This window comes from Podarcis tiliguerta (assembly GCF_965153285.1).
Source record: "Podarcis tiliguerta genome assembly, chromosome: 2".
Taxonomy (NCBI): Eukaryota; Metazoa; Chordata; class Lepidosauria; order Squamata; family Lacertidae; genus Podarcis; species Podarcis tiliguerta.
This window is the reverse complement of record NC_139535.1, coordinates 107,056,624-107,072,839: the sequence shown is the minus strand read 5'-3', so window position 1 is coordinate 107,072,839 and position 16,216 is coordinate 107,056,624. Positions and strand designations below refer to the sequence as shown.

The 16,216-nt window shown below is 48.8% G+C and overlaps 1 protein-coding gene across 1 annotated transcript in view; it reads left to right on the top strand.

Annotated features, from left to right (window-relative positions):
* The window catches only part of AQP6 (aquaporin 6), a 254,615-nt gene extending 238,889 nt beyond the window's left edge, over positions 1-15,726 (top strand). Inside the window, exon 5 of the transcript XR_014508078.1 lies at positions 15,526-15,726. The gene's annotated coding sequence lies outside the window, so the exon portion shown is untranslated. The remainder of the gene's footprint in view (positions 1-15,525) is intronic.
* Positions 15,727-16,216: the final 490 nt, after the last annotated feature.

Below are 16,216 nucleotides of genomic sequence, written 5' to 3'. Positions count from 1 at the left end.
CACCCAAGGCTCCACCCCATTCTCAATATCATGATGGTGGATTGAGAGAATTAGTGAAAAAAGGGAATCAAATTTACAGCTTGTAATGTATTAAGAGGCGGCTGGAGGATGGATGATGGCTAATGGACTGAGGCTGAATCCTGACAAGACAGAAGTACTGTTTTTGGGGGACGGGGGCGGGCTGGCGTGGAGGACTCCCTGGTCCTGAATGGGGTAACTGTGCCCCTGAAGGACCAGGTGCGCAGCCTGGGAGTCATTTTGGATTCACAGCTGTCCATGGAGGTGCAGGTCAATTCTGTGTCCAGGGCAGCTGTCTACCAGCTCCATCTGGTATGCAGGCTGAGACCCCACCTGCCCGCAGACTGTCTCGCCAGAGTGGTGCATGCTCTAGTTATCTCCCTCTTGGACTACTGCAATGCGCTCTACGTGGGGCTACCTTTGAAGATGACCCGGAAACTACAACTAATCCAGAATGCGGCAGCTAGACTGGTGACCGGGGGGGGCGACCGCTGAGACCACATAACACCGGTCTTGAAAGACCTACATTGGCTCCCAGTACGTTTCCAAGCACAATTCAAAGTGCTGGTGTTGACCTTCAAAGCCCTAAATGGCCTCGGTCCAGTATACCTCAAGGAGCGTCTCCACCCCCATCGTTCTGCCCGGACACTGAGGTCCAGCTCTGAGGGCCTTCTGGCAGTTCCCTCATTGCGAGAAGCAAAGCTACAGGGAACCAGGCAGAGGGCCTTCTCGGTAGTGGCGCCCGCACTGTGGAATGCCCTCTCATCAGATGTCAAAGAGATAAACAACTACCAGACATTCAGAAGACATCTTAAGGCAGCCCTGTTCAGGGAAGTTTGTAATGTGTGACATTTTAGTGTATTTTTGGTCTTTGTGGAAGCCGCCCAGAGTGGCTGGGGAAACCCAGCCAGATGGGCGGGGCACAAATAATAAATTATTAGTAGTAGTAGTAAGAGAAAATTTGATGAGAATGATGTACAGATGGTATTTAACACCAGTGAAGTTAGCAAAAATGTATCATACTCATGATAAGAAATGCTGGAAATGTAGAGGAAAAAGAAGGAACCTTTAACCACATGTGGTGGACCCAAGGTAAAAGACTTCTGGGAAAGGATTTATAATGAATTGACAAAAGTGTTGAAAAACACATTTATTAAAAAACCAGAAGCCTTTTTACTTGGTATAGTGGGGGGTGAAATTCCCAAAAACAATGTTACTTTTTTTCTGTGTGCCACAACAGCTGCGAGAAAATTGTTAGCAAAGAATTGGAAGAAACAAGATTTACCAACTATCGAAGAATGGCAGATGAAGATGATGGACTATATGGAACTTGCCGAACTGACCGGGAGACTCCGAGACCAGAGAGAAGAGACGGTGGAAGAAGACTGGAAGAGGTTTAAGGAATATTTGGAAAAAATATGTTAATATTTAAATCTTAGAATAGCTTTGGAAGTGGATATAGGCGGTAGGGTTAGAAGTAGAAGAGAGGGTATTTTAAAATAGTATTATTTGTAAGTGAAAAAAATGTGAAGTTATTTTAAGAGTGATTTTAAAAAAAGATGGTTAGAAATTATGATATATGTAAACTGCTAAAGATGAATAAAATGAAAATCAGCTAGGTGGGACTTGGGGAAGCCCACTTAATGTTTAGAAAAAATAAGGATATGACAAGAATTTATTTGTATTGTTTGTCTTTTCTGTTTATGTTTTTTATTTCTGTTATAAAATGAATAAAAAAAATTGGGGGTGGGGGGAGACTCCACACCATTCTCAGCCCCCCCACCTCCTTTGGTACTAGACAACCTGATGCAGAAATCTTCTTCGGTGCTCCATCGTCCCCCATCGCCCCTCTGTGGAATATTAGTCGATTAATTAATTAATTAATCTGGTGCCAGCTGCGGGGCCTCCACTTGCTCCTGCCGGGGGGAAATGAGGCTCCAGCCTCTGGTCCCAGTTGCAGCAGCTGCTTCCAGTGGGTCCCGCCAGCCTTGGCCATCTGGGAAATCAAGCGGCCCCTTTTTCCCGAGGTGTAATTGCATTTCCTCGCCTTGTGCGCGGCTGCGGCGTTGACATGCTGTTTAATTGGTGTTGCTCTAATTTGCCGCCGGCCACGCTAATTGATGGCAGCAGTAAAAAACTGTGCTGACAGGATGAAGCAGGGCAAGAAAACACCGTCGAGATGCAACGGCAGGGTTCCCCACAACCTGTGTCTGAAAGAGCTGTTTGTCTGCGGCCTCTTTCAGAACCACCTTGGCTGGCTCTAGATCTGGGCTCTTCAACCTCACATATACAGTGGTACCCCGCAAGACGAATGCCTCGGAAGACGAAAAACTCGCTAGACGAAAGGGTTTTTTGTTTTCTGAGGTGCTTCGCAAGACGGATTTCCCTAAGGGCTTGCTTCGCTAGACGAAACGGCCCTGCCTCTCGTGTCATGGCGATGCGCACTGCACGCACGCTCGCTCGCTTCCCCGCTCCTCCGGCTCCCTCCCACCTTCCCGCTGACAGTTAGTGCCTCGCGCCGCTGCCCACCCCCCTCGCGCGCTCCCCTCAGAGAGCCGTTGCTGCCAGCGCCTCTCTCTCCCTGGAGTCACGCTCCTGAGCCCCGCCGCCCTCCAGCAGCCGCGTCGCACGGTGGCCACAACGCGCGGGTGAGTCTGAGGTACCGGCTGCGGCAGCTGTGCTACTTCTCCCCGCCCCTCCCCGCCGTTGTTAGTGTTTAAATGCAGTGGTGCTTCGCAAGACGAAAAAACTCGCACAACGAAAAAACTCGCGGAATGAATTAATTTCGTCTTGCGAGGCACCACTGTATTGCCATACTACAACTCCCATAATCCCCCCAACCATTGGCAAAACTGTCTGAGGGGCGATGGGAGGTGTAGTCCAACAACAATGAGGACCCCATGGCTGACGGATGCTGATCCGGAGGTTGGGTGCTCACAACTAGCTACCATTTATCAAGAGTTGGCTCTAGTTATCTCCCGCTTGGACTACTGCAATGCGCTCTATGTCGGGCTACCTATGAAGGTGACCTGGAAACTACAACTAATCCAGAATGCGGCAGCTAGGCTGGTGACTGGGGGCGGCCACTGAGACCACATGAGCCAGTGTGGTGTAGTGGCTAAGAGCGGTGGACTCGTAATCTGGTGAACCGGGTTCACTTCCCTGCTCGTCCACATGCAGCTGCTGGGTGACCTTGGGCTAGTCACACTTCTCTGAAGTCTCTCAGCCTCACTCACCTCACAGAGTGTTTGTTGTGGGGGAGGAAGGGAAAGGAGATTGTTAGCCGCTTTGAGACTTCTTTGGGTAGTGATAAAGCGGGATATCAAATCCAAAACTCTTCACAGACCTACTTGAAAGACCTACATTGGCTCCCAGTACGTTTCCAAGCACAATTCAAAGTGTTGGTGCTGACCTTTAAAGCCCTAAACGGCCTCGGTCCTGTATACCTGAAGGAGCGTCTCCACCTCCATCGTTCAGCCAAGACACTGAGGTCCAGCTCCGAGGGCCTCCTGTCGGTTCCCTCACTGCAAGAAATGAGCTTACAGGGAACCAAGCAGAGGGCCTTCTTGGTAGTGGCACCCGCCCTCCCATCAGATGTCAAGGAAATAAACAACTATCTGACTTTTAGAAGGCATCTGAAGGCAGCCCTGTATCGGGAAATTTTTAATGTTTGATCTTTTATTGTGTTTTTAATGTTCTGTTGGGAACCGCCCAGAGTGGTGAGGTATAAATAATAAAAATTGTTGTTGCTGTTGTTGTCATTATCATTATTATCATTATATCAGAAGCCAGGATGGCTTTCGTAATTATGTGACTGTACTTGGAAAAACAGGAGACTTGGAGGGTATAATTATTGTAAGCCGCACAATGGGACTACTGATGCGTTGGTCTCGAAGTCACAAATCCCTTTGCGTTTCCCAAAAGCGACTCTTTGACCTATGGTGGTTGTTATGAGGAACTGTTAGAAGTGAACAAAAAAAGACACTGCTTTTTGGAAAACTGCACCATGGATTTATATCCAGGAGACATCTTTGCGGTAACATCTTGCTCCTGAAGAGAAAATCTCTTTTCCCCCTTTGCTTCGTCTGCCACCGCTATCATCCACACACACAAAAATCCAAAGCAGCGCCTCCGGCAGAATAAACAGATTTGTGGGGAATAAAAGGTGACAGAGCAATTATGGGGCTGCTGGAGGCAAGGAATTCATAAAGCAAAGATTTGAGGATCCTGGCCCGATTCAGGCTCTGGTCTCAAGGCCACATGGCAAGGAAACACTTCTGTGACGAGTGTAACATTTTTGGAAGGGTTATAGCTCAATGTTAGAGCACGTTGCTTTGCATACAAAAAGTCCAGAGATCAGAATTTGTCACTTACAAGTGTGGCAGGGGGCAAACTCCTGCCAGAAACTTTGGAGAGCTGCCACAATGTCTCTGTGGGGGCACATCGTACCCTGCAGATGCTCTCAACCTGCTGCCCTTCAGATGTTTGATTATTTGCCGATTTAAACATTTATAACCCACACTTCCCTAAACTATATCAAGAGAGCTTACAACATACAATAAAATCAGTCTAGGGCTATCCATAGAACGCAATTTTAAAGCATAAATAAAACATCAGAAGATACTGGGTGGTTAAAAATAGAAATTAGTATTGTGGTGCCTGGGAGGGACAGCAATTGCAGTTTGACATAGTGGCTAGAAAAACTTTTTTTTTTAAAAAAAAGTTTCTAATTACATACCCTACAGGTGTCCCAGAAAAAACAGGACATCCTGTGAGAGTCATTTTTGTCGCCATGATTTTGCATGATTTCATGCTGAGATCTCGCCCTTAAAAAAGCACTTTTGGGGGGCCTGTGATCTCACTCAGCACCCAAAAATGCATTTTTTGGTCTCCATGAAGGCACGCCCCCCCCCAAAGTGAGTCTTTTTAACTCTGTGACCTTGCAAGTGTCACATGACTTGCGCAGAAGCATGTATGGGAAGGTGCATGCCCCAAGTTTGGGACTCAACATGTTGTTCCTGTTGTTCCTGTTCCTGTTCTTGTTGTTGTTGTTGTTGTTGCTGCTGCTGTTAGATTTGTATACCACCCTTCACCAAAAGATCTCAGGGCAGTTGGTATATAACTGTGGCAATAACTCAGGCCACCACACCCAGATGGCCTCACTCTGCAGAAGGACCCCCTTGATCAGGCATCCCCAACCTTCGGCCCTCCAGATGTTTTGGACTACAATTCCCATCATCCCTGACCACTGGTCCTGTTAGCTAGGAATCATGGGAGTTGTAGGCCAAAACATCTGGAGGACCACAGGTTGGGGATGCCTGCCCTTGACCCTTCCTAAGAGCAAGGTGAGTCTGGGAGGAATAACACAAGGGGGCAGTAAAGAGCATTGGCTGGGGGTGGCCAACCAGGCAGCCAAGCTAATAATGAGGCAAAGGGTGGGGGAGGGGGAATATTTTGCATCCCTGCAGCTGCCACCTAACACAAGTGTCTCACTCTCCCTCATTCTTGGGCTGCCCTGACACCATTTTTATGCATGCTATCTTTCTTTTTTTTTTTTAGGGACGCAGGTGGCGCTATGGGTTAAACCACAGAGCCTAGGACTTGCCGATGAGAAGGTCAGCGGTTCGAATCCCCTCAATGGGGTGAGCTCCCATTGTTTGGTCCCACGACGGAGTGAGCTCCCTTTGCTCGGTCCCTGCTCCTGCCAACCTAGCAGTTCGAAAGCACGTCAAAGTGCAAGTAGATAAATAGGTACCGCTCCGGCGGGAAGGTAAACGGTGTTTCTGTGCGCTGCTCTGGTTCGCCAGAAGCGGCTTAGTCATGCTGGCCACATGACCTGGAAACTGTACGCCTGCTCCCTCGGCCAATAAAGCGAGATGAGCTCCACAACCCCAGAATCGGTCACGAGTCAGGGGTCCCTTTACCCTTTACCTACCCGCTTGCCCTGAAAAAAAATCTCCCTAAATGGCAAAACAGGGGGCAATGCTTAAAAAAACGGGGACAGCCAGGAACATATTCTTCTCCCATTTGTTCCTGGCTGTCCCTGTTTTTTTAAGCAGACACGGGAAGGGTGGAAAGAGGTTGTGGGGATGGCAAAAGTGTGGTTCACCAGGGGACTGGCAGGGAAAAAATAATGCTGCGTCTGCACTTGCCCTCTCGCTGCCCCCATCTCTCGCTCTGAGCGGCACAGGTGTCTCTCTTGAGATGCAATTGGCCTTTGCTCTCGGCAGCCCGTGCTTTGTCACCTCCAGGAACGGCAGTATTTAATTACTGACACAGCCACCCTCTCATGAAATCCAATCCTCAGGGCAGGCTGGTATTTAATGGTGCCCAGGCCGCTCCATACATGTGATGAGGCTAGGGAAAGTAGGAGAAAGTGGCCCGTCTTTCCCAGAGGGACCAAGCCGTGAAAGAGATCATTTATTCTAATGAATTGCACTTACTTGAGACCAGCTTGAATAATTCACCAGCGCTGCGCGGCCCCAAGCTTGGAAGGCAGTCATGTTCGCTGGGTTAGGCTCTCTGGCCTTCTTCCTTCATTTCTCTCTCAATCGCTCACCTGTGCACACGCACCTTGCCTTGTAAAAAGTGGCTTCCAGTCCCGTCCCCTGCTTTTCCCCAAATGTACTCTGCTCCTCATTTCTGCTGTTTAATGCATCGTGGAGTTGCACTGTTGCTCAGAGGGCCTGGGCTCGGTCCAAGGTTTTGGCTTCACAGATGCTGGACAATGCAACCCACTTTGCTGGATTTCTAATGCCAAAGAAGCTCACTGGAAGGACAGATCCTGAAGCTGAGACTCCAATACTTTGGCCACCTCATGAGAAGAGAAGACTCCCTGGAAAAGACTCTGATGTTGGGAAAGATGGAGGGCACAAGGAGAAGGGGACGACAGAGGACTAGATGGTTGGATACTGTTCTCGAAGCTACCAGCATGAGTTTGACCAAACTGCGGGAGGCAGTGGAAGACAGGAGTGCCTGGCGTGCTCTGGTCCAGGGGGTCACGAAGAGTCGGACACGACTAAACGACTAAACAACAACAACAATGCCAAAGGAAACTCCAGCAAAGCTACACTAATGGCCCACTTGCCGGGGAAAACAGGATTTGATTCTCCATTGTGCGCTTGAGAAGCTATATTCCATACAATACTCCACCCAGTAACATAGGGCAGCACAACTCTTTCCACCACACTGGACACTGAGCCTTGGGGGCTCCGCAAGACGTTGCAACTATTATAGTGAATTGAGCAGAACAGAAGGCAAGGGGTGGGGGCGTTGCATGGGGCGCCTCTGAAATTTGAAAAACCAAAGTCCACCCCTGTTTCTGTTAGGATATTTCCGTTCCACCTTAAAAGGGAGCAGGCTTTGAGTCACAGAGTCTGCGTATTTCCTGTTTTCACAGGATGTTTCTGTTGTGTCTTTGCTTTCGTTTCTCTCTCTGCCGGAGACATTGAAGCAGGCAGTCATGTTTTTCTTTGTTCTGAGCAACGCTGAATAAGCTTGTAAATATGCTCTCCTGAGTGCATCTTTCGCTGTGTGCTTTATCTGCTGACAGAGCGTGCATCGGCTCTGGAATGTGGCAAGCTATTTCTGGAGCTCGTGTCGCTAATTGCTGATACTGCGTGTCTACGGGAGATCGATGGACGTCCGGAGACAACGTGGAGTCATGATGGACTTTGTCTCCCTGGCAGTATCCCAACAGTTTCTAGCGGTTTCCACAAAGCTATGTTGAAGTAAGAGTAGCGAAAACTCAGCTAAGAAGCTCAAACCATATATATGACTGACACCCTTCTTTGAAATCAAACCAATGCCTTGGCATTTAACATTCAAAAACTTTGCATGCAGAAACCCATAGTTATAGATGAATTAAAACATAATATTTACAGGAACATGCTTATCTCGTCTTCTAACTTCCAAACAACTGTATTTTCCGCTCTTTCCAGAGCTCATCCTCAGCCTTCTGTATCTCAATGGGGCCATGCCTTGCAGCTCCCATAAGAGATTTTTTCTTTTGCCTTCTCCTGCACCTTTGCTCTCTTTCTCCCAAGCAGAGAAAAAGCACTCCGACACTCGATTCAACTTAGCAGTGTTCACAGTGGATTCTAAAACACAGCCATCTTGCTTCATATAAAATGAGGTCTCTCCTTCACTAGATACCTCCCATGTGACCAAAGTTAGCCAATCCCATGAGAGCTGCTAGAGAACTCTCTAAAATTCAGTTGGCAACCAATCAACATAGTAATGCATACAAGCACTGATAATAATAATAATAATAATAATAATAATAATAATAATAATATTTTTTATTTATACCCCACCCTCCCCAGCCAAGACCGGGCTCAGGGCAGCTAACACCAGGTATAAAAACAATTGATTAAAATACAACTTAAAAACAAGATTAAAATACAGCCTCATTTCAGTAGAAGCTCAAATCAAAAACTTTTTGGGGGATGAAAAGGTCAAATCTTCACCAAGGCCAACTATCCAGATTGGTCTTACATGGGCCAGAAAAAAGTCAGGGAAGTCCCCAAAGAGGAGTTCCATCACAGAAGGAGAAAGGAAAAAGGAAAGAGGGGGAGGGGATCAAGTTGATTCCAAGCTAAAGGCCAGGCGGAACAACTCTGTCTTACACGCCCTGCTGAAAGAAATCAGATCCTGCAGGGCCCTGGTCTCATGAGCGTTCCACCAGGCCGGAGCCAGTGTTGAAAAGGCCCTGGCTCTGGTTGAAGCTAATCTAACTTCCTTAGCGCCCGGGACCTCTAGGGTGTTGCTATTTATGGACCTTAAGGTCCTCCATGGGGCATACCGGGAGAGGCGGTCCCATAGGTACGAGTGAATTATAAAGCCTCAACAGGCTGGAGGTGATGACTTAGTGGCCAGCCCAAACCACTGGTCAGCCATGGTAGGGCTTGGTGGAACCACTGGTGCTTCTGTAGTCCAGGCCTTCAGGTGCTCCCTGACAGTGCGGCTTCTCCACCAACCACAGACCTGCCCGGATGGCAAAATACATCCAGGCTCTCTCCACCACTGGAATTTGGATTGCTCTAAAGGTAAAGGTACCCCTGCCCATACGGGCCAGTCTTGACAGACTCTAGGGTTGTGCGCCCATCTCACTCAAAGAGGCCAAGGGCCAGCGCTGTCCGAAGACACTTCCGGGTCACGTGGCCAGCGTGACATCGCTGCTCTGGCGAGCCAGAGCCGCACACGGAAACGCCGTTTACCTTCCCGCTAGTAAGCGGTCCCTATTTATCTACTTGCACCCAGGGGTGCTTTTGAACTGCTAGGTTGGCAGGCGCTGGGACCGAACAGCGGGAGCGCACCCCGCCGCGGGGATTCGAACCGCCGACCTTTCGATCGGCAAGCCCTAGGCACTGAGGCTTTAACCCACAGCGCCACCCGCTAATCCATAATTATTTGGGACCCATCCCTTGAGGTTTTATTCCACTTTGGCAGAGGTTACCTGTACCTCATTGCTGCCATGAACGTCAATCACCCGAGAAGCTCTGCCTCCTTTTATAGATGGCCTACTGTAATTAATACAGGAAAAGGCTGCTTTCTGCCACATTTGCCTGTGCAGAGTTAGCTAGTTCCCTTTTTATTATGTCTTTCGGTAACATACGACACTTAAGTCCAACTGCCATAAACCTACAGCAGGTTTTATTAAGGAAATTGCGTCGGGATTGTGTGAGAATAGCCTAGAGGAAATATTGGCTATGCAGAGATGGTGGGAGGACATGGAGTTTTCAAGCCAGACGTTCACCGTGTCTAAAATCCTGTCCTGGTGTCTGGGATGCAAAATTCAGGCTATGTTGCGCAGTTGAAATGTTCAGCTTCGGTGGGCTGTAAGTTGCGAAAGCCTCTATAGCTCAGGAGCTGGGAAGAGATGTGATGCCTGAGAAGTCTTCCCCACTGATCACATATCACACCATTCTTCTAAAGGGCTCAGGGCGGTGTACCTGAGAATTGCTACGTATCATCCTTGCAACAACTCTGTAAGATGGATGCAGGTGGCAAGGCAAGGATTGGCCTGAAACCCACCAATAAGATTCATGGCTGAGCCAAGATCTGAAATCTGCCACCCACCCAATGAATTACAGCTTGCCAGGTACTTGACGGTCCCCCTGTTAGTGCAGACCTGGAACAAATAGCCAAATCAGGAAGTTTATGGAGCCCTCTAGTGGGCTGTCATCAGGGATGGGGGGGGGGGGAATGTGATTCAGTTTGCATTTAGAGACGAATCTGTCCAATTTCGCACTTCCCGAAACATGAGGACCCAAGCACACCCATCCCTTGAAATTAGCAATTCTGTGATTCAGTTCTAACTGACTGAACAGTGTTTACAAAAATGCATATAATTGCATGGATATGAATCTATTAGAGGAAATAGCATACAAAAGGCATTGGGTAGAATTGCTTGCAGGAATGCGTACATTAGTCAAAACTGAATTTAAGCATGTTTACTGGGAGAAAGTCACACTGAAATGTGATGACTTTCCACGGGGATCTTTTTTAAAAAATGCAAATTGTTGCAGAACTGTGCAGAACGGAATTTAAAATTTAAAGCAGGGTAAATGGAGAGAACTAAAACGGACAGATCCTTGCCATCCTCAGCTGGTGGAATCTGTTCAGCTTGCTGGGTTCTGAGTAGTGCAGGTCTCCTGTAAAGAAAAACATTGGCAGGGTCAGCAAAATTCTTGGAAGCGATTCAATCCTTGCCAACACCCAGTGGCGTAGCATGGGTTGTCAGCACCCGGGGCAAGGCAAGTAATTTGCGCCCCCTAACCCAGGGCAAGGCAAGTAATTTGCCCCGCCGCCCCCCCCGCTGCACTATCCCTCCCCCAGATAGTCCCTCACTCTCTCTCCGCACCGCACCGCACCGCACCGCACCGCACGCCTGGCACCCTCCCCTCCACAGTGGGCGGCGACCCAGCGACTCGGATCGGATTCGCACAGCCAGCACTGCAGTGAGAGAGAGAGAGTGAGCCAGGTAGGGGCAGAGAGCTGCGAGCGCAAGTGCCCCCCCCCGATGTTGCGCCCGGTGCGGCCGCCCCCCCCCTGCACCCCCCACGCTACGCCACTGCCAACACCTTTAGTTAAAAGGATCAGGTGACAGGTGCAGACCCTACAAGTGTCCCTATTTTCCAGGGACAGTCCCAGATTTACAGGGAAAAGCCGTCCTGGTTTCTGATTTGATCCTGGAATGTCCCACCTTTTCCTTAAAGGTAAAGGGACCCTTGACCATTAGGTCCAGTCGTGGCCGACTCTGGGCTTGCGGCGCTCATCTCGCTTTACAAGCCGAAGTAGCTGGCATACAGCATCCGGGTCATGTGTCCAGCATGACTAAGCCACTTCTGGCAAACCAGAGCAGTGCACGGAAACGCCGTTTACCTTTCCGCTGGAACAGTACCTATTTATCAACTTGCACTTTGAGGTGCTTTTGAACTGCTAGGTTGGCAGGAGCAGGGACCGAGCAACAGGAGCTCACCCCGTCACGGGGATTCGAACCGCTGACCTTCTGATCGGCAAGTCCTAGGCACTGTAGTTTAACCCACAGCGCCACCCGCATACCTACTTTTTCCTTAGGATGTCCCTATTTTCTTTGGAGAAATGGTGAAGGGTATGGAGTTATGCAACCCCGGGCCTAAGCGAAGGAGATAAGTAACTATATAACCTTTAGAAGACATCTGAAGGCATCCCTGTATATGGAAGTTTTCTAATGTTTTATTATGATTTTATGTGTGTTGGAAGCCATCCAGAGTGGCTGTGGCAACCCAGTCAGATAGGTGGGATATTATTATTATTGAATAGGACATCCCTATTTTCATCAGAGAAATGTGTGTGTGCGCACACACACACAGATTATTTCCCGATTTAACCTAAATTCTGCGCTGAGAAATCCTGGCCTTTGTGCATTGTGTAAATCATGTACATTTGCATATATTTGCTTGCTTTGCGTCACTGATCCTGCTAAACATGGGAAGGAACAAGATACTGAGCAGGGGCTGAAAGCCACCACTCCTCCACCCATATCTTATTGAATTCTCCAGCCTGCTGCTGCCCACACAATTCAAGCCTATCCTCATTGCCGATGCTGTGTACAAGCTATGCATATCCATAGATGCTGCCAGCCCTAATAAGCTACTGCATTTAAAATCACAATCTGAAAAGGACACTGGCTGGTTGGCAGAAGTACAGCCACAGCATTGTCACTTGCAGTTTTTCTGAGACATTTCCGGCTAAAAGTCCCCTTTTTGCAAAGGTGCACAGCGCCTACTTTACAGAATGGAGGGAAATGAGCAAAATATGACAACTTTCCTGAGCAACTAGAGGTTGGATTGTTTCGGTGTAATATTTAAGTCACCTCATAAAGGGCTAAGTGTAACCTCTGTGGGGTTCAGAGTTCAGAATTGCCAGAGTTGTAACCTGGCAAATAATAATAATAATAATAATAATAATAATCATCGGATGGGTTTCCCCAGCCACTCTGGGAAGCTCCCAAAAGAACACTAAAAACTGAATAAAACATCAAACATTAAAAATTTCCCAATACAGGGCTGCCTTCAGATGTCTTCTAAAAGTCAGATCATTGTTTATTTCCTTGACATCTGATGGAAGGGCGTTCCACAGGGCGGGCGCCACTACCGAGAAGGCCATCTGCCTGGTTCCCCGTAACCTCACTTCTCACAGGAAGGGAACCGTCAGAAAGCCCTCGGAGCTGGACCTCAGTGTCCGGGCTGAACGATGGGGGTGAAGATGCTCCTTCCGGTATACTGGGCCGAGGCTGTTTAGGGCTTTATACTTCCCTGGGCAACCAGCCGGGAGCCCCTAACAGCATCTTGACACCATCACATGTGGCATGCCTGGCAGTCTGGGCATCTTTCTGCAGGGCCTGCAAGACAGAGATGTTCCACCAGGCCTTTGGCCAAGGCACAGCCTGACCCCCTCCTTTGGTAATCCTCACAGAACTCTAGCCCAATGGTTGCCATTAATTTGATTTAAACTGATTTTATAATGAACTGATTTTAGAATGCTGTATTATTTTACTGTTGTTGGCCACTCTGAGCCCGGCTTCGGCTGGGGAGGGTGGGATATAAATAAAATATTATTATTATTATTATTATTATTATTATTATTATTATTATTATTGCCCCGCTCCCATTTTCTGCAGAAAACAATCCAACAAACAACACTGGAACATCAGTAGTTGTATAGGAGATATATGCACTCAAGATAGTATAGCATCTAGATCAAGGGAAGTAATAGTGCCACTGTATTCTGCTCTGGTCAGACCTCACCTGGAGTACTGTGTCCAGTTCTGGGCACCACAGTTCAAGAAGGACACTGACAAACTGGAATGTGTCCAGAGGAGGGCAACCAAAATGGTCAAAGGCCTGGAAACGATGCCTTATGAGGAACGGCTAAGGGAGCTGGGCATGTTTAGCCTGGAGAAGAGGAGGTTAAGGGGTGATATGATAGCCATCTTCAAATATATAAAAGGATGTCACATAGAGGAGGGAGAAAGGTTGTTTTCTGCTGCTCCAGAGAAGCGGACACGGAGCAATGGATCCAAACTACAAGAAAGAAGATTCCACCTAAACATAAGGAAGAACTTCCTGACAGTAAGAGCTGTTCGACAGTGGAATTTGCTGCCAAGGAGTGTGGTGGAGTCTCCTTCTTTGGAGGTCTTTAAGCAGAGGCTTGACAACCATATGTCAGGAGTGCTCTGATGGTGTTTCCTGCTTCGCAGGGGGTTGGACTCGATGGCCCTTGTGGTCTCTTCCAACTCTATGATTTTGTGATTCTATTCTAAGATGCTGGGATCTCTGCATTAACCACAGCACATGTCTGCAGGCTTGGGAAGTGTGTGTGTGAAAGAGAAAACTATAGGTGGGCCCTGATGGATAAAGTCAACTGGAGATTCCCAAAACTCCAGTGATACCCAGACATAGGACTGCAGCATGAAACAATCAGGCATTTAGGTTCTCCCCTTCAGTGCTTGAAGTCCAAACATTTCTCTCTCTCTCTCCTTGGTGCTGAATCCTGGCACAGGATTGCTGGTCTAGCAGTGGGCCCTCCTCCTCCCCCCCCCCCCACGCACCCATCCATCCATACGGTTAATGCATCTGCTATTGCTTTATTATGCACTATTATTTAATATCAGCGCTCCAACAGGGGCTTGAAATCCCTTTATAGCTTGTGTAAATATTTTATACTTGTTACTGTAAATAGAAGAAGCTTAAGAAGTGGCACAGAGGAGGGGATGGGGGAGCCGGGCTCCGGGATTTCAGCGTGAAGAGCACATCCAGAGGATGGTGATAATTCAATCCGCTTGCTCCAGCTGCTTAATGCTCCGACTACAGGGGAGGAGAAGGAAGCGGGTGTCGCCGACAGATCCCTCCTGCCAGGTGCCGAGATGAGAGGCGAGGAGGAAGAGGACGGAATCATTGCATTTGCCCAATGGGAAGCATTAAATATATTGCATTTTTTTAAAAAAACAACCCAGCAACCCGCCAACGTTTCATCCAGGATAGCATCCATTCTCCAATTTAAACTTCACAACAATCCTGCGAGGTCGGTTAGGCTGGGTGATACTGACTTGCTCAGTGTCACCTGTGAGCCTCATGGCAGAGTGGGGATTTGAACCTTTGTCTGCACAGTCTAAATCAGGGATGGGGAATCCTGTGGCCTTCCATGTGTTTTTCGGGCTGCATCTGCTGGCTGGAAGTCAGGTTTCTGGGAATCAGATCCCTCCCCCAGTGGCAGTAAATAAGCAGATCAAACAAAAGGAGCGTTCTTACCAGATAATTTCTTTAATTGTCACAGCAAGAGACATATCTCTCTAAAAATGGTGTTGCTCCCAGTAAAGGTTTACCCCCTCCGTCCCCATTAATCTACGTCACTCCTAGGTCAGGTAATCTGAGCTTATTGCCCCTGAGCTCCTTGTTCTATCACTTTCCAAGCCCATCTAGTCTTAGGTGAAAGGGGGGTCAGGAATGCTGTCCAAGGACACTGAATCTGCCAGCTCTCTCCTGGTGTTTCCTCTTCTAGTTGTTCCTCACCCAGTATTTCCCAGCTTTCCCCCTCTGGGCTATGCCCCTCTGCAAACCACTGTTCTGAATCAATACTGTCCTCCTGCCCTTGGGAAGGTTCAGGGAGTGCGGCTCACACCATTCCTCCTCAGTCCAGTCCCTGAAACTGGACTTGGGAGTCCAGCAGCATCAGGAGAGACACAGGCTCCCCACTCCACAATCTGTATCCATTGTACCGCTCTGAAATTTCCCCCTTTTTCTCCACTACAAATATGCATCAGCCTATAGAGATGCATGGAATGCGGGTGGCGCTGTGGTCTAAACCACTGAGCCTCTTGGGCTTACTGATCAGAAGGTCGGCGGTTCGAATCCCTGCAACGGGGTGAGCTCCCGTTGCTCGGTCCCAGCTCCTGCCAACCTAGCAGCTTGAAAGCACACCCAAAAGTGCAAGTAGATAAATAGGTACCGCTCCGGTGGGAAGGTAAACGGCATTTCCATGGCCTGCTCTGGTTTTGGTGTTCCGTTGCGCCAGAAGCGGCTTAGCCATGCTGGCCACATGACCCGGAAAAACTGTCTGCAGACAAACGCCGGCTCCCTCGGCCTGTAAAGCGAGATGAGCGCCGCAACCCCAGAGTCGTCTGCGACTGGACTTAACTGTCAGGGATCCTTTACCTTTACCTTTTTATACAGATGCATAAGCTGTTGCTGCCTACTAGCTAGGTAAGGTCAGAATCCAAGGTACAGGTGTATGCATTTATCTATTTAAGGTGTTGTCAGGGGTTCAGGAGCAGAGTCACAGGAGAGGGAGGAAATGGAGAGCGAGGGGGAGGAGTCCGAAGGAAATGTCAGCGATGACAGCAGTCCGAGGTCTCTGAGTCTCTCCAGTGACTCGGAGGATTCACAGAAAGGGGCCCCCATAGTCAGGGCAAGGGGAGTGCCCAGGGGGACACCTCGGGAAGAAGGGGCCAGAGGGGACTCAGAGAGTAGCAGCTGGAAATCCGAACCAGCGTCCCCCCCAGAGTGCAGTAGGGGGGAGGAGTCCCAGGCATCGGGATCAGGTGGCGCGCGGGCAGAGGGAGAACGTGAGGCAGGAGTGACCACACCCTCGTCAGGGAGCGAGGAAACGGTCATCAGGAAAGTTAAACACGCGCGCGCGCCAAGTTCAAATGTAC